The sequence below is a fragment of the Callorhinus ursinus genome, unplaced genomic scaffold, assembly GCF_003265705.2.
Source record: "Callorhinus ursinus isolate GAN/ISIS: 27379988/994484 unplaced genomic scaffold, GSC_fseal_2.0 scaffold6, whole genome shotgun sequence".
In the NCBI taxonomy this organism is placed as follows: domain Eukaryota; kingdom Metazoa; phylum Chordata; class Mammalia; order Carnivora; family Otariidae; genus Callorhinus; species Callorhinus ursinus.
This window is the reverse complement of record NW_027397068.1, coordinates 19,700,876-19,725,152: the sequence shown is the minus strand read 5'-3', so window position 1 is coordinate 19,725,152 and position 24,277 is coordinate 19,700,876. Positions and strand designations below refer to the sequence as shown.

The window sequence follows — 24,277 nt, the reverse complement described above, 5'->3', positions numbered from 1 at the left end:
TCACACCTATCAGAATGGCTAAAATCAAAAACACAAGAAACAACATGTGTTGGTAAGGATGTGGAGAAAAAAGAACCCTTATGAACTGGTGGGAAGACAAGCCAGTGCAGCCACCATGGAAAACAGTATGGACGTTCCTCAGAAAATCAGTAAGAGAATTACCATATGTTCCAGTAATGCCACTACTGGGTATTTACCCAAAGGAAACAAAAACACAAATTTGAAAAGATATATGCACTCCTATGTTTATTGTAGCATTATTTAGCCAAGATATGGAAGCAAACCAAGTGTCCATCCACAGATGCCTGGATAAAGAAGATGTGGTATATATACAAAATGGAATATTACTCAGCCATAAAAAAGAATGAAATCTTGCCATTTGCAACAATATGGATGGATCTAGAGAGTATAATGCTAAGTGGAATAAGACAGTCAGAGGAAGACAGATACCATATGATTTCACTCATATGTGGACTTTAAGAAATAAAACAAATGGATAAAGAAAAAAAGAGACCAAAAAACCAGACTCTTAAATATAGAGAACAAACTGATGGTTGCCAGAGGGAAGGTGGGTAGAGGGATGGGTGAAACGTGATGGGGATTAAGAGTACACTTATTACAAAAAGCACTGAGTAATGTATAAAATTGTTGAGTCACTATATTATACACCTGAAACTAATAATACTTGAATTAAAAAAAAGAAAGAACTGCTGTTTCTCTCAGTTTCTCATGTCTTGCCATCCTGCCCAGGGCTTTTAAGAATGAGTCATTTTCCTAAATGATTATGTCACTCACCTGATCAAAACTGTGCAGCCATTTCTCCACTGCCACAAAACAAAGTCCCAAGTCCAGCATAAAACCTAAATTCTCAGCGTGGCATTTAAAGTTCTCAATGATTTATCCCAAGCCACCTCTTCAAATACTTTTATCCTTCCCATGCTCCAGGAATATTAATCTATATTGAGTTTGATTTTTGAAAACCCATAATAAACTTTATTAATAATTCTCCTAATCAGAGTCGACTTCTTGTTAATCCTCTGCCTCTCTCTTCATTTAAGAAACCACAACAGTTACAAAAGGTATAGGAGAGGGAAAGAGAGGGGGGCAACAGTATTTGTTCTATGAGCTCTCTAGGGTCCTGTGGCAGATTGTATTTTCCAAATATGGCTATAGCAGTATTTCTAGTTTGACATGCTCTTCAGAACCTTGCCATTCTACCTCTCAAGAGGTGATGTCTCTGTTTTCTTACCTTGAATTTGGGCAGGAACTTGAAACTACTTCCACAGGTAAAATAGGACAGAGTAATGCTATATGACTTGCAAAGTGAGGGCACAGAAAAGACATGTGGCCACATGTGGCTCTGTCCCTTAGGATGCTTGCCCTTTGAACTCTGCCGCCATATTGTGATGAAGTCAAACAAGCTTTTATGCAGAGAGACCTCAATGAGAAGCACAGGTGGAGAGGAACTCTCCAGCCAACAGCCAGTGTTAACTGCAAGGTATGTGAGAGAATGAGCCTTCAGGTGATCCAGTCCTTCACTTTCAAGCTTTCCAGCTGAGGCCCGGAGAGTAGAGAGCAGAGGCAAGCTGACACCACTATGTTGTCAAAAACCTGACCCACAGAACCTGTGAACATAATAGTTATTTTTCTACATGAAGTTCTAAAGTAATTTGTTCTACAGTCATAGTAAGCGGAATAGGCCCTTTGGACAAATAACTAAATAAATAGTATGTTTGGGGGTTCTCTTTCCAGAATTTTGAGTTAGAAATGGTTGAAGAAACCAACCCATCCATTTCAGGATTATTTGCTCGATGCCATCCCAAACTCCCAGGCCCCTTTACCACGGGACTTGAACTGGAGTATGAAGTGATTCTTGTTGCCTGGACCTGCATCTCAGCTGAGAGACTCTCACCCGGTGACCTCTTAGGCTTTGCCAGCCATCTTGTCTGTGCACTGGGCCTGTCACGTGGTTGCTAACATTGTATTATCAGATGACTCTTTTTTCCTTTTGGGTACACCCTAGGCCCCCATGAATGTTTACAATGTTAGTTAATGCCATCCTCATTTGTCTTTGGCAATTCAGAACAGTGAAATTATTGTGTATGTTCTCCCTGGGAAATCACTTTCTGCGTTAGAATTTCTTCACATATCAATCTGTATTCAAAAACAATTTTTCACAGCATTGATGAAAAGGAGGTAAGATCATCACAAAGTACCCTGGGTAGCAAAGAAATGGGAGATACTTTGATACTCTTTGCAACTCTCTCCCATCACCAATCCCAAACCACTTCCTGCCTTTTTTATTCCCCCTGCAGGCTTTTTTTCTTGTTGTTGCCTTTGCATGGAAATCCCTTGAATTTCTATCTTTTTAGCTCAGTTCAACATGCTAACTCCTTTAAGCAGCCGTGCGTAGTGACAATTTTTTCCGACTTTATGCTCACACAGAATTTTGTTTATAATGCTTTTAAGCTGTCCTCTTGTGATTAAGATATTTGTACACATGGATATTTGTACACCTAGATAGTGAGGTCCTTGTTAGTTTTTATTTCCCCCACAACATTTAACAAAGTGCCTTTCACCTAATAGATCCTCAATATAAGATTGTTGAGTTAATTTCTAAATGAAAAGGAATGGCAAAATATTAGAATAGGCTATATTATAATAGTGAAAAGCTTCAGAAACTTAACACTGATTAAAGGCCTCAACTTGAGTCCAGGGTGTGTGAGTGTGTGTACATTTATACATAAGTGTATATATATATATATATATATATATACACACACACACACACGTGATGTACATTGGTATCTCATTTCCTTCAGCATGTCCATAAATTATTGTTGCCACTATTTGGGTTTACTTCTGTAGATAAACTCAGAAAATGCTCTGAGAGACTTACCTGAAAGAACTAAGGGATTTTAGTGATGGCAAACTATCACATACACCTAGTATTTTATCTGTATAGTTAGTGGAAGTGTACCTTAATTATCTCGTTCTGATTAAGAATTAATAAACCCTACAGTGACTGATGTGAAAATTTGAAAATGGGAAGTGATAGAAAATATGAGAAGAAGGAGCAAGGAAGAAATTTCAGTGTTTCAACATAGCTTTTACTTTAAGTTAAAAATGTGTTTGCATATTTCCATTTCAAAATATTTCCTCAATACATTGAATAGCTTGTACTTTTGAAGTGAGATAAACTACATAAAATAATTGTTTAGATGACAAGTACACATGAATGAATTATTTCTTACTAATAATATGGTATACATCTTCCATTCAAAGATATTAATATTAATCCTTTCATTATGCAAGATTTTTTCCAGCTACAGCATTCCATTTAACATACCCATCTATTTCCATATGAACAGGGATCTGTGCTAATTTTACACTAATTCCTAAGATGAATAATTGAGATACTGGATGCAATGCCTCAAAAAACTGAATCTTGTTTGGTGTTTGAAGTAACAAGTCCTGAGCCATGAGTTAATCAAGAAAACTATACATAGGTCTTCATTAACATACTAAGAATCAGCCTACCAATAAAGAAATCACATGCACATTTAATGGTGTATAATTCAATCACACTTAACTTAGCCTGAAAATATCAGTATCTTAATAATTCCTTGATTTATATAGACTAGAACCTTTGCTGTGGAGAGAGCAAAGTTCTCTTGCGTATCTTCTTTGATTAACCTCATTTAAGGGGAGATGCCATTATCCACACTTGACAAAATATCAAAAAGGTGAAGTAACTCAGCCAAGGTCACACTGCCAGAGAGAAATTTAAATCAACTCTAGATGTCTTGGCTGCAATTAGCACTCTCCTGAAGCTAGAAATAAACAGGACAAAATATATTTCTATACTTGGACACTTCCAAGATATTATAAGGTCTCAGTTGGTTTTACCAACCTCTGCCTCCCTCCCAGTGCTGTATGCAATGAATGAGCAAGTGGAGAGAGATGAAGGAGGCAGCTGACGGGAGGTTTTGATTCTGGAAAATGAATTAACTGGAAACCAGAGATTTATCTACGTGTCCAACTATTGTGAGCTGTGGCATGGTCATAAACATTTTATAGTATGGTTCAAGGGTTTCTGTAACATGATCCTTCAGGCACAAAGCACCCATAGTAACATGGACTCCTTTGGAAATTTTAAAGGACAAAGGCTGCCGTGGAAGTGGTTGATGGGGAGCCCCAGGTGCTGGTTAATAGTGGAATGAGTAGTAGAAGTTTGAAGGGGAGGTGAAATTGATAGAATTGTCTTAGGCTCTTGATATGACCCTAATCCCTCCACGGATCTAATTTTGAGGTTTGGTTGGTACTTGTATCTAGATGGAGAGTGCCAGATAACGAAGAAAGAAAGATAGAAAAGGAAAAAAAAAAAAAGAGAGAGAACCAAAGAAGGGAAGCATGGAACAGAAGTTAGGGTTGATACTAATTCTGGATTAGAAAGTAAAAGGCACATCTGCCCTCATTCTTCTGTCCTATGACACTGGAAGTGAAACCCATTTGTTATCTGGGACTAGATGCTCTTTTAGAAATCCTTCTAGTTATATCATTATCTTATCCTGCTTAAGTAAAGAGCTTTAAAAAGTTGTAGAATGACAAAATTGATTTCCCACATGCTCTATTCTATTAATTGCCCTCCCTGAATGCACAGAAGTGTGGATTTTTTCTTAAGAGGTAAACTTAAAGCAAGTAAAGTCCTACAAAGTCATCTCAACAGCAACAGGTAAAAGGACAAGATGTTCTCTATTTAGATATGTCAACGGCAAATCTCACAGAGAACGTGAACTGACTGATTCAACACGTTTCCAGAAGACGAAGGTATATTAGAGTCCTGAAGAAAACAAGGCTGAGAAAACTTTGCCCATAAATCAGCAATTACTGGTAGTTAGTCAATATCACAGGTTTGATAAAGTGCCAGAGCCCACTAATGGTATGAGAACATTAAGTCTTTGGTCACAAAGTCACAGCAAGACCTTGCTCAGATTTACTTTGGAGCTGTCTGGGCTTGGAGCTGTTGCTGTGAATAACAAATCTGATGTTTCTCTTATGCCCTCATTTCTCTGCTGCACTTGAGCTGGGTGAAAACAAAGGCAGGATGGAGCAGAACAGCAGCTGGAGACGTGATGTTCCTGGTGGAGAACTTTGACATATAGAAAGCTAAATTGGTCAAGCTCATGCAGTGTTAGCGTATGCCAGAATTTTATCTCCCAAACTATTCTGATATTGGCTGCTGGCTTTCTCAATTACCTTGCAAGATGGGCTTGCCACAGTCTTCTAAGACTAAAGAGATGCCCACTTATGCCAACACTTCATAGATTTTTCTCTTGTACCTGCCTTTTCAGTAAAACTGAAAGAGAATATGGATTACCTGTCCCTACTCCCAAGGAAATCCAAAACCATCTATAGGAGTCAACACAAATGTTTAACAAGATTCTATCAATTTACTGTATTCGAGTCTCCAGTTGAAGTTGAGGTATCGCTTTGTAACATTAGTACCTGTTCATGGTAAGTCTTCACAGTTCAGATATAATACTCTGCAAGGGAAATGGCCTAAAGCTTTCTACTGAAAATGGAGTGCAAGGTTCAGTAACATCTGGATCATCTAGGAGCTTGTGATAAGTTCAGAACTCAGGTTCCACCCACAATGAGAATCATATTTTAACATGATTCCCAGGAGGTTCACATGCACATTAAAGGGTTTTTTTAAATTGAATACATTGGATATGTAACATTGTGTGAGGTTAAGGTGTACAATGTGTTGCTTTGACACATTTATATATTATAATATGATGGCCAATGTAGCAATATTTATCCCATTACATAATTATGGTATAACACTATTATCTATATTCATGATACTGTGCATTAGCTCTCTGTGGTTTATTTCCTACCTGTTACAAGTTTGTACCCTTAAACAACAGCATTTTAATCCTTCCCACCCCATCCCCTGGTAACCAATATTTTACTCTTTTCTTTCTTTTTACAGGTTTAACTTTTTAAAATTCCACATATAAGTGAGATTATACAGTACTTGCTTTCTCAGCCTGACTTATCTCACTAAGCATAATGTGCTCAAGGTCCTTTCATGTTGTCACAAATGAAAGAATACCTTCCTTTCTCGTGGCTGAATAATATTCCATTAAAGTTTTAGAAGTATTGGCCTATAGGACTTCTACCATTTTTACCTAAATTGTATTAGTCAGGTATTCCATGTAAAAGAATGCCTGCCTAGATTCCTGTCTGTAGTTGGAGGCACAGACAAAATTGGAATAGAAAAAAAAACACCAAACACAATTTGTATGTGAACTCCAACTCTCAGTGTAAATGAACATCAATTATTAGTGGAAGAGTAAAATACTAATATTGACCATAGAAATATTAAGGTGGCTCCTCCCATCCTCAAAATATGACTTTCAAAGAAAGTAGCTCAAAGACCCACTCTTCTGAGTCTCAAATACTTGTGTTGGTTCTCTGAGGAGGTGCTTCTGAGTGATTGCATTAAGCTCGTTTTCCAGCTGCATTAAAGGCTACGGAAAAATATTCATTATTAGGGAAATAGGACATAGAAATATGAAATTAGCTCAAGGCATCTTCTCCTATAAAATAGTCCTACACTATACGAATAGCAATCTACTTAGTAAATAGTAAATAAAGTGCCCAGTTCCATAACAGATCGATCCCAACTGACCATTGTTAAATCTTGTCTGGCCCATCGCCAAGTTGTTTGGGCTGTCCTGGCAGCCAGAGGCATTATCAGGGGGCAAGAGGCCAGGAGGCGGGTGGGAGGGGGGACGCTGCCAGCAGGCCATCCTGGCTTCTCGCCCTCTTCTCTTAGTGACTTGCTTTATGAGTCATTTGATCTGGAGTAAAAGACCTGTACTCGAAAGCTATCAAATCTCTCACCATTAAAGGCTGAAAAGATAAGCAAGAAGAAAAATAGCTAGAGAATAGTATATAATAGGGAGCTTTATCTTCAGTAACATTTTGAGAAACGTATTAAAGAAAAGTCAATTTCTCCTCAAAATTCTGGAAACTTTCTACCAATTTATAACCGGGGGGGGGGGGAGTCAAGTCTATTAGTAAATTTGTTTTCTGTGTTTCTTTTTAAATGACTTTGAAATAGAGGAATTTTTCCCAATAAAGCACCGAGGAATCGAACCAAAAAACCCCAAACAGAGTATCTCACAGACTGGTATTTATATATTTTTTAAAGATTCTATTTATTTATTTGAGAGAGAGTGAGAGAGAGAGAGAGAGAGCATGAGCAGGGGTGGGGAGGAGAGGCAGAGGGAAAGGAGACTCCCCACTAAGCAGGGCATGATCGCAGGACCCCGGGTTCATGGCCTGAGCCGGACGCAGGACCCCGGGTTCATGACCTGAGCCGGAGGCAGCCACTTAACCAACTGAGCCACCTCAAAGAATGGTACTTCTAACTGTACTTTTAGGGAGATTTCTGCCAGATTATCTTTGTTGTTTCACATAATATCCATGAGAGATGCAGGATTGCTGGATGAAAGAAGTCCATCAGCAAAGGGTTCTGGGTTTGGGGGATGCTTTATAATAAAGTTTCAAAAGTTGTAAAGATTTCATTTTAAATTATGCTTAATATATTATTCTTGAGTCATTTGTATTTACTGTAGACATTTTATTACTCACATTAACTAGATTGGGAACATATTTATGGCTCAATAACAAAAATAGGATGCACTTGTTTGTATTCCAAAGGATTTGGGTTACCCAGAAAATGGTATTTTCAATTTTTTGTTTTAAATACACAGATTATATTACAGTGGGGAAGGGACATTCACAGTTGTGTAAGGGCACAAATAAATAGGTGAATAATGAGTGTTTATCGGGATAATCCAGTCCCCTCAAATCTTCCATTGAAGACTGAATTATATGGAACATTAATATTGAAACTCCCCGGTATTTGTTTTACCTGTATGGACAGAAAATCTTTGCTTTTTTTTCTATTGATTGCCATGTCACTCTGTGAATAGACCACAGGGTTCTGTCTAACACATTACACAGGAACTCTTCCAAAAGCATCTTCACTTAAAAAAAGAAAAAGTCAGAAGAACAGAGATTGTAGCAACTGGCCTTACCTGAGACCCTGCCCATGAGTGTCATTTTCGTGGTTGTGTTTTCCATCCTCATGGAACCACAGGCAGGAAGTTACTTCAGGAAGAGATCTGTTTTTGTTCTCTGTATCTAGGCGGTCTTTCTCCTACATTATTCTCAACCACTGACAATGTTTTTCTTTTTTTTAATATTTATTTATTTATTTGAGAGAGAGAGAGAGAGCACAAGCAGGGGGAGGGGCAGAGAGAGAGGGAGAAGCAGACTCCCTACCAAGCGGGGCACCCAACTCAGGGCTGGATCCCAGGACCGACCCTGGGATAATGACCTGAGTCAAAGGCAGCTGCTTAACTGACAGAGCCACACAGGCCTCAACCATCAACAATGTTTTATTAATGCTTAGTTATGATCCAAGCTATAGAAAAAGGAATAAGTAAATGATCCAGGCTACAGGAAAAGGAATAATACAAGGCAAAACAGCACAGACAGTTTTATAGAGAAGTTTTTATTTTTTAAAAATACTTTAAAAAGGTATTTCAAGATATCCCTTCTAGACCTGTGTAAATTCGGTCTAAAATTTTATCAGATTATTTTAAATCATCTTGCTGATTTGTAGTTAGTGTTCACTTATCAAACATATGAGAAGTTCATTGAAACTGCAAGTTGGGAGACCTAATGCAAGTCCTGGTTTGTCAGCAACTTGCCATAAGTCTTGGATAAATTACCCAGTCTTTCTAGGCTTTTCTCTCCTCTGGTGACAAGTGAAGGGATTAGACTAGAATGAATGTGAAAGTTCTATTCTGACATTTTGTGCTGGAAAGATTTAATTTCTTATCTTTCACATGTTTTAATAAATATTAATAATATTCATACATTTGCATTCTACTTTATAGCTCACAAAGTGCTTTCACATATATGATCTCTTTTAAATCCCTCTGGTGCCTGTGAGTTAGGCACATTTCATAGAAGTGAGAACAAGCTCAGAGAAGTTGTAACTTATCCAAGATCACAGAGTTACTTACATAGCAGAGCTGGACAGACAGGTCTTCCTACTCCCAAGTTCAGTTTTCTTCTACTGTATTCAGGGTACTTCAAGGTTATGGTAATAGGACTAGTTAAGTTTCTGTTAAATCATAAGGTAATGTGGCATTGTTAAAAAAGAACCCTCTGGATGTAAAGTCAGAGAACCATGCATGTGTCATTGAGAGTCTGACAGTATGATGTGGAGAAGTAAATCTCTCTGAGCCTTAGCTTCCTCATCAGTAATTACATGACTTTTGGGCGGACTTCTTGCTTAAAATTCTTTTAGTTTTTTTTTCGTAGGGCTGTGACTGTTTCTAGATGAATATTGTGGTAGATTAATATTAAAATAAAACTTGTCACAGAATCTAAGAGGTTAAAAAAATTACACCAAAAGATCACTCCTATTGGCTATTATTCATGCTCTTTGGCCACTGGCATATTAAAAACCCTGGACTAATATTATTGATGGAAAGCCACTTTTCAACTAACTAGTTAAGATTTCACCAAGAGGCAAATTATTTTGGCTGAGTTAGTGGAAAATGTATAGAGTTGCATTTTCTGAGGGATCTTGACTTGACAGAAGACTTTACTGGGTAACCAATGATAGAAAACCTAAGGGAGCTCAAGGTGAAGACATTTTTGGTCCTCTCTGCAGTGTGCGGAATATATACTATTTCTGCGTCTGATATTGTGTCTTCTTGTCATGCATACTCCTTACTGTGGAAGTTTATAATTGGTACACATTTCATTTTAAGATAAAGACAAATCACTTGAAAACAGTGGAGGGTATGATGGTGAGTGTTTTAAGAGTTAGAGACAAAGAAGAGTTTTGAACCTGCTGCTTCTTTGCCCGCCTCCCCATCTGAGTAGAACATTGTAACTTTTGAAGCAAACACAGAATGGATCATAACCAGCTTGCTGAGCTGGTTCTTTATGCACAATTAAGCTTTGTTGGGACTTTCTTTATTTGTAATAGTGCTGTTATGGCGTGGGATGCTATTCAGCTCCAAACAACATTCCATTTAATAAGTAGGCATTAGTTCACCCATTAAATCAGTGCCATCACTAACTGATAAGTATCGCCCTGTTACTTGGCCCCACTTGGCTCTTCTGCTCAGTAAATGAGGCATGGCAATGTTACGGCGCTTGAGACGAGAACGTTGGAGGGAGGGTAGATTGAGCAATGATGACCAAAATTCCATCTAGTCACAGAAATGAAACTTTGCCCTAGTCTTTCCCTTTCCTTAAATATAAGCTTACATACTTTCCAAGCAGCACTTTAAGTGCCTTTAAAAACAAAACTAAACCAAAACACTCAACAAAACAAATAATAGCACCAACTACTATATCTCTTCTACACCAAGGAGGAGAAAATGTATGGGAGGCATGCTAAAGATATGCAACAAAAGATATGAATAAGAATGTTCATAACAGCATTGTTTGTAATAATCAAAACAAAAAAACAGCTCAATGTCTACCAGGACATAGAATAAATAAGTTATGGTGTATTTATACAAAAGAAACTCAAGAAACTACCACTACACTCAACAACATGAATCGCTCTCACAGACCTAATGTTGAGAGAAAGGAGCCAGACCGTAACGTATGAATCCAACTACATAAAGACAAGAAAAGAAAAAAAAAGGCAAGAACCACTCTGGTATTAGAAGTCAGGAAAATGGTTACCTTTGGGGAGGAGTGAAGGATAGAGTTTTAAGAAAACAAGTGGGGGGCGTTCTGAGTGCCAGTAATTATCTATTTTTTATCTGAGTGGTGAATACGTGGGTGTGTTCACTTTTCACCAAACTCTACATTCATATTTTGTGTCCTTTCCTGAATATATTTTATACCTTAATGAAAAATTTTTTCAAAATTATTTATTTCAAAAATTAGAAATGAGAAACTTTTTTAGTTAGACTGGGTCTGAGTGCCCTAAAGGCATCAACTCAATTAAGTCTCACTGGCAATCATAAAAGAGCATTTATTTACTCATTAATAAATTATTTGTAGTTCACTTTTGATTTTAGAACAGTCGAGATTTGCAGAAAAGTCGCAATGGTGGTACAGAAGTTCTACATACCACTCATCCATTTGCCCCTTATTTGTTAGCATCGTATATTATAATAGTACACTTGCTACAACTAAGAAACCAACATTAGCACATTACTGTTCACTAAATTCCATTCCAATTTCACTAGTTTTCCCACTAACATCCATTTCACGTTCTAGGATCCCATTCAAAATACCATGTTACATTTAGTGGTCCTATCACCCAAGTCCCCATCGGGTCTGTGACAGTTTCTCAGTTTTTCTTCGTTTGTTTTGTTATATTTTTTCCATTAACTAGATAGTTTGTTCAGGTATTTTGTAGGTTTTTCTGGGTTTTCTAATGTTGCCTCAAGGTCAGACTGGGTTTATGGGTTTTGAGGAAGAAAATTATGAAGATGAAGTGCCTTTCTCATTACACCATATCAGGGTGCATGCTATTAACTTGGTTTATCACGGACGGTGTTATCTTTCATCTGGCCAAGGTAGTGTTTACCAGGTTTCTCCACAATAAAGCTGCTTTTTCCTCCCTTCCATATTCTTTGGAAGCAAGTCACTAAGCTGCCCACACTCAAGGGAAATTGGGGATTAAGTTTCAAGTCCTTTTTAAAATGTCCAGTTTTGCATGCAATTTATACTGCACATCATATATTCTTTTTAAAAATGTCCAGTTTTGCATACAATTTTTATTGCACATATCAGTTCAGTTCATATATATAATTTATAAATAAATATCTTTATTATTTTGGCTCTTTAGGGGCAAATAGATAGCAAGTAATATGTTATCATCTCTTCATTAGTCAATGTTTTTTCATCTCAGTAGAAATCTTGTAAGGAGATCAGTATAATGCAAACTTTAAAAAGTTGATACTGTATCTACTGAAAATAAACAAAAGTAACTAAGGGAGACGTGAGACCATCTCGTTCCTGAGAGATCATGGTCACGGTTTCCACATGTGAGAGAAATGAGCTTGCAGGACGGATTTGTATCTGAGGCAGAAGAGATTTGCAAACTTGGTGAATTATGCCTCTAGAGCACCTATAATTTATTTTCCACTTCAGCTCTGAAGACCTTACTACCCATAATCCCTATGCATTACCTGACCCACCAACTCTGGACTGCAAAAGCCCTAGCAGGACTACACTACAGATGGCAGGCTGGTGCGAGGAACGGATTACTCCCGCAGGGGGTTTGAACCACTGCCCGCTGCGTAGTAACTGAGCGATTTATAGTGCACGACTCGGGCTGGGAAGTCCGCAGGAATCTCCTCCCCCCGGCCTAGGAGAGGGCGGTCCAGACGCCGCGCAAGGTTCCAGCGGGAACGGCGCCCCGCCTCCCCTCTGGCTCGGCCCCGCCCCTCCTCGCGGTCTTTGCGTCTTCCTTCCGGGTCGCGCTGGGCCGGCCTCGCCGCCGCCGCGCCGGAGCGCGGGACTCTGGGAGCCGCGTCCGCGCCCGCGTCTCCCGGTGCCGCTTGGGTTGCTGGTGAACCCCGCGGCGTGCACCTCTCCCGGACCCTGCAGGGTACGGCCCTTACCTATACTTTTTCCTCCTGCGGGTCTCCGTCTTCCTCCTTCAGCGTTGGGGCGGGGCCGGGCTAGGGCGGAGCGCCGTGCTCCGGGGAACCCGGGCGCGGGGCAGAGGTCCCCCACCGGTTGCCTCCCGCCCCCCCCCCCCCAAGCCTGTGCCGCTTTTCCGGAACTTGCTGGGCACCTGTGAGCGGCTTACGTGCCTTGGGTAGTGCTTCTCTGCCGCACTCTGCACGGCGTGAGGCGTCGTCCCGGCATCCACCCTGCCCAGGGTTGTTTACACCGCGGTATCAGCGGGCCGTGCAGACCCTGCAGTACCGCGTCGGCCACCTGCCCGCCTGTGTTGCTCCTGTGCGTGTTGCCTTGGTTTCCCTCTGGCATGGATGGTTTTTGACTAACCAGGCCCATATCTTCAGGATTGCCACAAGATACCGGCAGCAACTTTGTTTCTATGTTTAGGGGTGTCCTTAGAGTATAGTGTTGATGGTGACCATCCACTTGGCCTCCTTGTCAACATGCTTACAGTGGGAGTGGTTTTGGATTGCCTTGATGGTTCCCAAATGCTTACTGCCACGTAGCCTCGGGATGCAGTCACTAGTTGAAATATACGAATAATAGAATAAATAGAATAGAATAAATAGAAAGGTGATATAAACCTGTGGTCCGGTAGTAGCACTGACGAGATCCCATGTTTGGCGTTGTGCCCTGGAGGATTCAACACCAGGTGTGGTGATCTTGTTCCAATTTGAGGACACAAGCTGCCTTTACTGCTTCCTGGCGTGTAGTCCTTGGTTTCAGGCACATTCTGTCCTTAAAAAGCTCACTTAATGCCTCTGTAGTTCTGTACTACATATTATACCTGTTGGTTAAGTAAAGGGAGATTTTTCTTAATACATCAACTATCCTACAGTTCTTCATTAGATACTAAGTTATTGGGGGAAAGAGACAGCGTTCTTGTTTTCCTAGTAGCAATGTCCATCACCCTATGGTAGGCTCTCTCTAATTGCTCATTGCATTGGATTCTTCTTTCCATACCTCTTTTTTGAGTATCAACTTTTTAAACTGTCTCAAATTTTGGCTTTTCTGAACCCTGCAATTTACTGCGCTTCTCTTCTGTTACTGACTTGAAAATCAGAGAGGTCATCTCAATGCAAAATGGTTAATTTCTTCTTTATAATGCTGTGATCAAGTAATGCAGTTATAGTACTGTGTACATGACATCTTAAAATGTTAACTGCTATCTTTTACTTTCAGATATGGTCAGTTAGCAAAAACTGCCCCTTTGTTCTTTGCTGTCTTAGTCTCTGCCTCATCATCATAATTTTCCTGTGATCAACATTCTGTCTTAACTTCATGGTGCTAACTTTGGTGTCCTCTTGGACTTTTTGCCACATGAACTGTAAATATATATATCCACCTGTTTTCTTCTAGTACTTTTAATGATCTTAGACTTCATCCAAAAATCTTTAACCTACCTCAAGTATATTTTGGTGTGAGAAAGGAAGTAAGGCACTTCCCCCCATCCAAAATTATTAGCCATTGATCTCATCAATGGGATGGGATCTTTATTGCTCATATGTTTAATTTAGTCACTCCACATCATTTTGCTTTACTTGCCTCTTTTGTTGGATTCTGTTTTCCCTACTGATAAATACTCTATTTATCCAAGGTCCTAATTCTTGCGTATTCTAAAGACGTTTTCTGAACTGCTGTTCAGTGATTTCTGGCTTCTTGTGCTGATACCATGCTGCTTTTCTTACTCTAGCTTTATAATGTGTTTAATGTCTAGTGATTCAGTGTCTGGCATATCATAGACCACTAAATATTTTTGTAATGACAACACTTAATGGGGTTAAATTGACTTCCTTCCCTCCCTTCTATTTTTTTTATTTATTTTAAAAGATTTTATTTATTTGGAGAGAGTATGAGCAGCAGGGAGGGGCAGAGGGAGAGGGAGAGAGAAGATTCAAGATTCAAGCAGACTCTGCATTGAGCGCAGAGCCCAACCCGCAGAGCAGGGACTCCATCCCAAGACCTTGAGATCATGACCTGAGCCGAAATCAAGAGTTGGACGCTTAACCGACTAAGTCACCTTACCAACCCCTCCCCTGCCCCTCTAAAATTTCTTGTCTGTGCTTGAAATTACTATTTTTTTTACCTAACCTATTTCATGGTATGTTGAATCATTAACCATTGCTAAATAAATCCCTTCTTTTGGTACCTCAGAACTTGCCACATAGAGTTGCTCCTCAGAGTTGTACATAAAAAAGCAGCTGTTCAAAATCTGCATATCTTTTAACTTTGGATTGTGTTATTAGTAAGTGTAGTGTGTCTCTTCTCAGCTATGACTCAGGACTTTCTGTACCTGGTTTCAGCAGCTCTGAGGGATAAGTGCCCATAGAAATGACACCCAGGACAGCCCCTTGTCCATTTGTACTTTACCGTCCCAACTGGACATCTTAAATGTAATGAATTTTCAAGTGCTGCCATAACAGATGCTTAGAAACTTTATTAGATTATAAAATGAATATATACATTCTTCAAAAAAAAAAGTCAAGTAATACAGAAGTAGCCAAAGGAGAAAGTGAAAGTGTTGTGTGCCCACCTATTCAATAACCCCATTTCCCAGAGATCATCATTAATCATTTGTTCTCCTTCCAGACACAAAAAATACATGTGTATAAGTCTACATTTGTTTCATAAATGGCAGTGTACTATATATAATTTTCTATAACTTCCATTTAGTAATAATTGATGAACATCTTTCTGTCAGTGCATATAACATTATCTTTTGAAAGACTTTCTGGTATTTCAATGTAGGAATAACCTAAAATTTATTTAACTGATTCCCTGTTGATATTTAAGCTATTTCAAATTTATTTCTGTTACAGAATAGAAATTTATTTCTATTATTCATTTTGTATATATATTTTAGCACATTTGTTTATTTCCTTGGTGTAAATGCTTAGACAAGCAATTGCTGGGTCAAAGGCTATATACATTTTAAATTATGATAGATTGTGCCATATTGCTCTTCAAAAGGTGTTGGAAGAGTAAATTTATACACTTTATAAGAATGCTGCTGCTTCCATATCATTGCCATGGATTGTTACAGGTCTTGAGATTTTACCCTACTTCCAAGCCAGCAGTTTGATGGATACTGGCAAAAGACATGAGACTCCCGGGCCAGAGACTCAAAGCACAGCATCAGCGGTAGCCAGAGTATCATCATTTTCTTGTGCTGCTTCCTTGAACCCCAGTTTCTACTGGGTGATGTGATAATGAAGAGATGACTCTAGCACACACAGATTACATTACAGGACAGGAACCCTGAGTCTTCCATAATGGGCTGCAAGTAAACTTGCTTAACCTTTGTGCTAGAGAGAGGCATTGTATTTATTATACTGGATAATAAACAAACCTGCCCTCTTCTCCAAAGGGAAACCTCTCTTTATCTACCATGGATGTTTGCTATATAGACCTCCCTGAAAAGATAGTCTGGAACAAAGGCCATCGGTGCTCTGGCTTATAAGACATGCAGAAACATGAGAGACCTGTGAAGAATTGTATCCAGGTGATACAATCATTTTTAACATTTTAGTAGTTTTATGGATGAAAAATGGTATGTTTTTACTGTTTTAGTTTTGCATTTCTTTGTTTATTGATGGAGTTAAATATCTGTAAATTATTGGTCATTTGCATTCTTTTGTAACTTACATGTTCATCATCTACTTAGTTTTCTGTTGAAGTGTTTCTCTTTTTCTTATTGATTTGTAATAGCTCTTTACATGTTGTGGCTACTAGTGACTTGGTACACTGTTTAATAGTTTTTTCTTTTTTCATAGTCTATTCTAATGCTTTTTCTGGGAACTTTTGCTTTACAGAAATTTTTATAATACTTAAGTTGTCAGTTCTATTATTCTCTTCCTTTATGACCTCTAAGTTTCCACCCCAAGATTATTAAAATACTTTGTACAAATTCCCCTAATTGGAATTTTGTATCATAAATTTAGATTAAAAAATGGTTGCTATAATATTCCAAATTTATTTTTCTAAGTATCTGGACATTTTTCTAAAACATTTTTTTTTTGATAAGCCATCCTTTCCCTGTTGTTTTTACTGACACATTTATTATACTATATTATTTTTTCCCTCAAAATTGAGCAAAATATGTTGGTTTCCTGCTGTGACTATCAATTTGGTTGAATTCATCCTATGTGTAATTGTTTGGATTTTAATCTTACAAAGTATAAAATATCCTTTTTGCCTTGTTTAATGATTTTTGCCTTGGAGTCAACACTGCCTGATATTACTATTGTCATCTCTGTCAGTTTTGTGTGTACCAGATCTTTATTGCTCATATGTTTAATTTTAGTCATTCCACATCATTTTGCTTTACTTGCCTCTTTTAAACATCAAACATCATATAGCTGGACTTTTATTTCTCTCTCTAGTTTTCCCTCCTCCTAATTCAAAAGTTTATTTTTTTGCATTTTTAAACTTTTTTTAGAAAGATAATTATAGAGGGGCGCCTGGATGGCTTAGTTGGTTAAGTGTTTGACCCTTGATTTCAGGATTTTGGCTCAGGTCCTGATCTCAGGGTCATGACATCCAGCCCCACATTGGGCTCTGTGCTGAGTGTGGAGCCAGTTTAAGATTCTCTCTCTCCCTCTCCCTCAGCCCCTCTACTCCCTCTGGAAAAAAAAAAAAAGAAAATTATGGATTCATATGCAATTATAAGAAATAATATAGAGAAATCCTATGTATACTTCACCTAGTTTCCTCCTGTGGTAACATCTTGCATAACTATAGGACGGTATTACACCCAGGAAATTTACATTGGTACAATCTACAGACCTTATCCAGATTTCATGACTTTTACATGCTCTTGTGTGTGTTTGCATTTAATTCTCTGCAAATATTATGTAGATCTTGTGACCACCACCATAGTCAAAATACAGAACAGTTCCATTACAAAGATCCCTTGTGCAAAAGACTTTATCTTTTAATAGGATAATTTAATCTATTCATATTTACCTTTTTTTCTCTCTCTTACAAGTTCAGAAATTCTAAAATCATCTATAACTGTTCCCTTATACCTCCATTCAATAACGTGAGGCTGTAACTCCTTGCCTTCCCTACATGCTTAGTTTTATTGATTTGATTTTTTTTTTTAACATTACTTGTGTTTTTTTCCCCCAACCATCCTTTTCATCTTCACCAGTACTGTATCTGTAAAGATTTAAATTTGACTGTAAGGTCACTAGTAACTTGAATATTACATCTTTCCCTTTTGAAAATACTTTCTTTGGTTTTTGACTGGAATATTTTCTTGAAGATTTTTTTAAGAAGAGTTACAGAAAGTATATTTGTATGTCCAGAAATATTTTTCATTGTGTTTTTTGTTTTTCTATGTGAATAAGAGTTTGAGTCAGTTTTTTTCTTTAGAATTCCTGAAATATTACATTATCTTCTAGCATTTCCTTGAATTTCTATCAGCTTCAGTCTCTTGCATTCATTTTATATAGGCATTAGGTTTCTTGCATCTGTGTTCTAAGTTACTCATCATTTTTTTCATTTAAATTTTTAATTTGGCCACCATGTTTTTAATTTCAAAGACCTTAAAATTTTTTAAAAATAGTTTCTCCTTGTTTTGTGAATCCTATACTCTATTAATTCACACTAAAGATAACAATTATGATTTTAAAACTACTTTCCTATTGTTTACTAACTTTTACTGGAGACCATTTGCTCTAATTGCCCAACTTGTTTCCTTGTCTTTAAGATAGGTAATTCTCCTCCTACATATAAATGCAGATCTATGTTGGCTGATTTGTTCCTGGTTGGGAATCTCTGTGAAGTCATGAAGGTCTCTGTTCTCTCTTCCAGAGGGGTAGTTCCCTAAAGGCAGGTGAATGGAAAGGCCTCTGTGATTGGGCTTTGTCCTAGACACAATGAGTGGGCAGGACATGTCAACTAATACATAACTTTCTTTCAGAGTGTGCTGGTGAAGAACAGACTAATAAAGTAGGACCCCTATAAATAAGCCAGTATGAGGATATTAAATCTCCAACTTGACTTTGTTTTGGTCCAAAACAAAGACTGAAATCAAAAAGCATACGGAACAGTTCTATCACCCAAGGAATTCCTTTGTGTGGGCCTGTTGTAGTCATTGGAGTCAACCCGTCTTTTCCTCTAACTTCCTGGCAATCACTGATCTGTTTGCCTTCCCTGTAGTTTGCTTTTTTCAGAGTATCCTATAAATGAAGTTCTATAACATACAGCCTTTTGGGTATAGCTTCTTTCACTTACAAAATCATTTTAAGATTCATCTGTGCTATTTGCTGAATCAGTGGTTCATTCTGTTTTATTACTAAGTACTATTTCATCGTATGGATGTATGGTTGTTTATCCTTTCACCTGTTGAAGGACATCATGTTTCCAGGTTGGAGTGATTGTGAATAAATATATAAACATTTGTGTACAGGTTTTTGTTTGCAAATAGGTTTTCAGTGCAATTGGATAAATAATGTAGGAGTGGGATTGCTAGATGGTTTGGTAAGGGTATGTTGAGCTTTATAATAAACTGCCAAAGTTTTCCAAAGTGGCTATACCATTTTGCATTCCCACTGGAAGTGTTTGCAGCATCCAGTTTGGTATCATCTTGAAATTTCAATAATCTGTAATTAACTGTTCCCAGGTTTAAGGTATTAAATGTTATCTGTCCCAGAGTTTACCCTTTTGAAATTATACTTGACATTGCTCTTAAGTAAAATGTTCGCTAGGATACACAAAAATTTGCCATAAAAGGAAAAAAAATGATAAATTGGACTTAATAAAAATTGGAAAGTTTTCTCTTTAAAAGATACTGTCAAATAGATGAAAAGTCCGGCACTGACTGGGAGAAAAGTTTGCAAAACATATATCTGATAAAAAGCTTATATCTAGACTGTACAAAGAACTCTTACAACTAAATAATAGGAAAACAAAAAAACCTGATTCTAAAAAAATGGGTAAAATAGACATTTCACTAAAGAAGATACAAATAGCAAATAAAGACATGAAAAAATGCTCCACATCATTACTAGTCAATTGAGAAATGCAAATTAAAACAAGATATTTACCACCCGCCCCCTGGAATGGTTCAAGACTGACAACATTGACTACTGATGAGGATGTGGAACAACTAGACGTCTCATATATTGCTGGTGGAAATGTAAAATGTTGGCAGCCATTTTAGAAACACTTTGGCACAAGAAACAACCCAAATGTTTATCAACAGGTGAGTGGATATGTCCATATAATGGATATGATTCAGTAATAAAAAGGAACAAACTAGTGATACACGTAACAACAGGGATAAATCTAAAGATAGGCTGTGCAGAATACCCTAGACACAAAAGAATATGACCATATTATTTCACTTATGTGTAACTCTAGAATAAAGGACAATCTCATTTATAGTGATAAGAAGCAGGTTATTTTTATCTGGTGCAGGAAGTAGAAGGGTGATTGGGAGGGAGCAGCAATGAACCTTTTGGGCTGATGGAAATATTCCATATTTAGATTCTGGAGGTGGTTACATTGGTATATGTCTTTGTCAAAACTCATTAAGCTACACACTTAAAATGGGGTACATTTTTTTTTGGAATGTAAATTACACACCAAAGTTAATTTAACAGTATTATACCATTTTAGTTAATTGCTCTTTTAGCATCAATGGTTAGCAGTGACATACCTATGATCTTGTAGTTGGATTTTTGTTAGGAAGGCTAAGTGTAAATTCAATATATTTCTATTAGGTAAAGCTCTTTATTTTACTGTACAAAAATGTATAGTTAGTATCTGAACAAAGTAAATTCAATATACTTTATGGTTTTAGTAGCTAGAGAGATTTGTTTTCTCTCTTCAGTGAGTCCATTAAAATTGCCCTTAGCCAGATGTCCTTAATATTTTAGATTTTAGTTAAATAGATACTGTGTATCTGCCAAATGTTTAGAGTTATTCTAAATTCACAGTCCTTCCCATTCATATGGTTTATTCTTACCCATCATTAACAAGAGAAGGTGAAATATAGAGAATATGCCATTGGTGGCAGCTTATCTAAGGTACTTTCTATATCAGACCTTTGTTATTAGAAACATGTCCTTCCTGTCCCTTTGTGAGATAGCACTTTGGGCAGGAAGAGGGTTTTCAGGTCCATTGTATTAAATCACCAGACATCTATCCCTACAGCTCTGCTTTTTAAAACAAAAAGAAAACATTGACTCCTCGATTCCTTTCTCTCTCTACTAAAGAATGGTCATGAAATATTTCATAAGTTGAGATATGCTTGTTAAAGAAAGTTTTGGAAAGAAAGGAAAGATAACTAACCATTATCAGTTTCTAGGTTAAATTGATTCTAAATCTTCTCCCTTGTGTTCTGACAAGTTTATTCCTGATTTGACTTCTTACGCACTTTTTACATGGTCCTCACCATTTGTTCATTAACTAAGCAAAAGTTTTGAAATGCCCGCTGTTGCCATACTTTTTGTATTTTAAGTCCTACTTTGACTCCTGGAAGAGAAAGAAGTATTGTTTGTCCTTTTGGTTTTCAGGATTTTTCCTCGGCCTTTAGGTTTTTTCTTCCTGAGTGGTTCCCCTGCTCTCTTTTGCTCTATTTGCCTGGATTTTCAAGAAGCTTTGAAGCTAGGTAGGAAGCTCTGTGTTCCCTGTCCATACACTTGGCTGAGTTAGGAACTTTACATGTTTATTCTATATTGGGGCCTTGTTGAATAAAAACTGTAATCTGAATAAAAGTGTTTTAACTGGAGGAGAATTTACTTAGGGGAAGAGAGGCATGTAAAGTAATATTCCATCCCCAATAGTCTCCTTACTGACACTGGTACATTATTTTATTTTATTTTTTTTAAGATTTTATTTATTTATTTATTTGACAGAGACACAGCAAGAGAGGGAACACAAGCAGGCGGAGTGGGAGAGGGAGAAGCAGGCTTCCCGCCGAGCAGGGAGCCTGAAGCGGGGCTGGATCCCAGGACCCCGGATCATGACCTAAGCTGAAGGCACACGCTTAACGGCTGAGCCACCCAGGCGCCCCAGGTTATCACTTTTTCTAAGAACTTCTTTTCTACTCATAGTTTTTCAGTTCTTCTTAATCATTCTATGGTCTTAACAGAGATTTGGAGTGTTAAAAAAATTCATTGTATTTGAGAAAATAGTTCCCTTTTACCTCTCCAATCATCTCTTTCATGGATCTTTCTTTAATTTCAATCAGAGTTTCTTTGTAGCCAAGGTCAAGTCTCTTTTATGTGTTCAGGGGCTGCTTTTGTACTAACAGAGGTTACTATTTTTTACATTCTCTTTGAACAGTAAAATTTCAATATGTATACTATTCCTTATTGGATGGCTTCAAAGAAGGTCGTACATTTGATTCTTACCTATTGTGTTTCGGTTTTTATTATCCATTTTCCCCCTCTTTTGCTCTGTATCAAGATATGGAACTTTTTTTGCTTCATTTTTCGGTCTCATGTTCTTATCTTGAAGAGTCCCTGGTTTCATTTCTGTGTTTATTTTAATTCTGTCCCGCCATCTTCTCTGCCCATCTTCAAAAAGAAACCAGAACAAATGCTTATTGAGCATATCTTGGCATGTGCTAAGCCCTAAGGGTGTAGTTATGATTAAATCACCTTCTCTGAACTTGAGGAATTCATAGTCTGTTGGGGTAGAAGAAAATCTCACCACATAAGAAGTGGCACACAAAAATGTAAGAGCAGAGAAAAAGTGAGTGGTAGACCAAGTCTGTACGTGACCTTAAAGGATGAATAAGAGGCTGCCAAGTGGGGAAGAACAGGGCATTCCAGAGCAGCCCAGCCTCAGTGGAAGACTTGAGGATGTTGAGGTGTGCAAGCACGAGTGTGGCTGGGGGTGAGGCAGATGTTCTACAGCAAAGGTGGGGCGTGTGGAAATGGAAGGGATGGCGGGAGAAGACATGCCAAGGTAGGTGGAACATTCTTGGGTGTCATTTTATTAAAAGACGGCCTTCTCTTAATGGTACCTCTATATATTTGAGAATGAAGAGGAGGAAGGCCCGGGGAGGAGAAGTTATCAGACAGGCAGAAGGAGATAGAAGAGCCTGCGGTGGTCTAGGAGCGTAGAGGGGGCAGGCCAGGAAAGAGGGCTGGTTGTGAGGGGCAGCTGCTGCTGAATTCGAATATGATTCCCCTCTTCTTGATTGATGTTTTCCTCCATTCACCGATGTCTGGATTTCTAGACTTGTCCAGAAAAGTCCCTTCCTCAAAATAGCATCTCTCGATCAGTTTTGGCAGGATTCAGAAATGATAACATTACCAGGTTTGGCCTTTTTATCTTGATTTCTTACCACATTATGCACTCTGTTACGTTTTGGTGTGATGCTGCGGAGCTGCCTAGACCGTCGTCTTTCCCCATCACTTCCTCGGCTTGTGTCTGTGGGCCGTTCTGCGGCAGGACTGTGTTGTCACTTGCCTTCAGTATCTGGCTGTGCCTCGTCGCCTGTCCTTTTTGCTTCTCCTCTATTCACTTTAAGTTGAGAATCCTCTTGGGCTTTTAAGCTTGTTTCTAGGTTCTTTCATCCCACTGTGAACCTGGCTTTGGCGTGGTCCTGGTTCAAGTTCATTTTGGTGGCCTCCTTTTGTTTATTTTATGGAAAGTCCTTTGCCTTCCTCCTCTTTGCGGTGCCAGAGCAGGAGCCGTCTTCTCTGCGGTTCCTGCCATCCTGCTTCTCTCCGCCTCATCGACTCCCCATCTCACTTCAAATCTCAGTAGAAAACATATGTTCTCCCTTGTCTATACCTCTTAATTTCTCTTTTCCACTGTTATTGCTTTCTCTGTAATTGTATTATTTAACTTTGTTAAGCATTTTATAATATGAAAGATGTAGTTGAAAATAAAGTTGTACTATAATAAAATCATGTCGTGTAAAGCAAGTTGTTTCCCAAGGAGTATGAAAGTCTCAGGATAGAAGTTAAAATGGCTGTTGTTCTGTATTCCTTGATTGTGCTAGTATAAAAGTTCCGTGTGTTGTGGAGAATTTCTTCCCTCACAGCCATTGTTGATAAGTAATTGGATTAAACAACTAATAAAATAATGGTGACCCTATTTCTAATTGTGACTTTTTGTTAAATGGAAAATAATGTTTTTATATGCTGTGAGAGTTTTAAAAATTAAAGTAGCATTTTGAATGAACTGGAAGAGAAATGTCTCTCAAAAGGTATATTTTATAATCACCCTTTTGGACCACTTTAGTGTACCAGACTAATATTTATTTATTTGCACCAGGTGGGAAAAGTCATTTTGTCTTTGAATCCCATTCTCCTCATAAAATAGAGTTATTGTATCTTTTGCATTTGGTTCATTGCTCATTGGGATGTTCATTGGTTATCACAAATTGCCTCCATGCCTTGGCAAAAGTCCAGACAGTACATGGACAATTTGGACTTCAGCATTGGCCGTTGCTGGCCACATGAGTCCTGAGACTATGGCTCTATTCCCTTTTTCAGCTTCATTTCCCAGGAAAAAGTAAAGGGAGCTATCCTTTCTTCTCCATATGTTC

General features: G+C 38.1%; 1 protein-coding gene across 2 annotated transcripts in view; it reads left to right on the top strand.

Annotated features, from left to right (window-relative positions):
• Positions 1-12,547: 12,547 nt before the first annotated feature.
• Positions 12,548-24,277, top strand: part of FBXL4 (F-box and leucine rich repeat protein 4) — a 79,251-nt gene continuing 67,521 nt past the window's right edge. The window contains exon 1 of one of the 2 annotated variants that reach the window (XM_025862903.2): positions 12,548-12,682. The gene's annotated coding sequence lies outside the window, so the exon portion shown is untranslated. Of the gene's footprint in view, positions 12,683-21,626; positions 21,787-24,277 lie in introns of those variants that run through there. The other variant, XM_073893688.1, reaches the window with a different exon arrangement.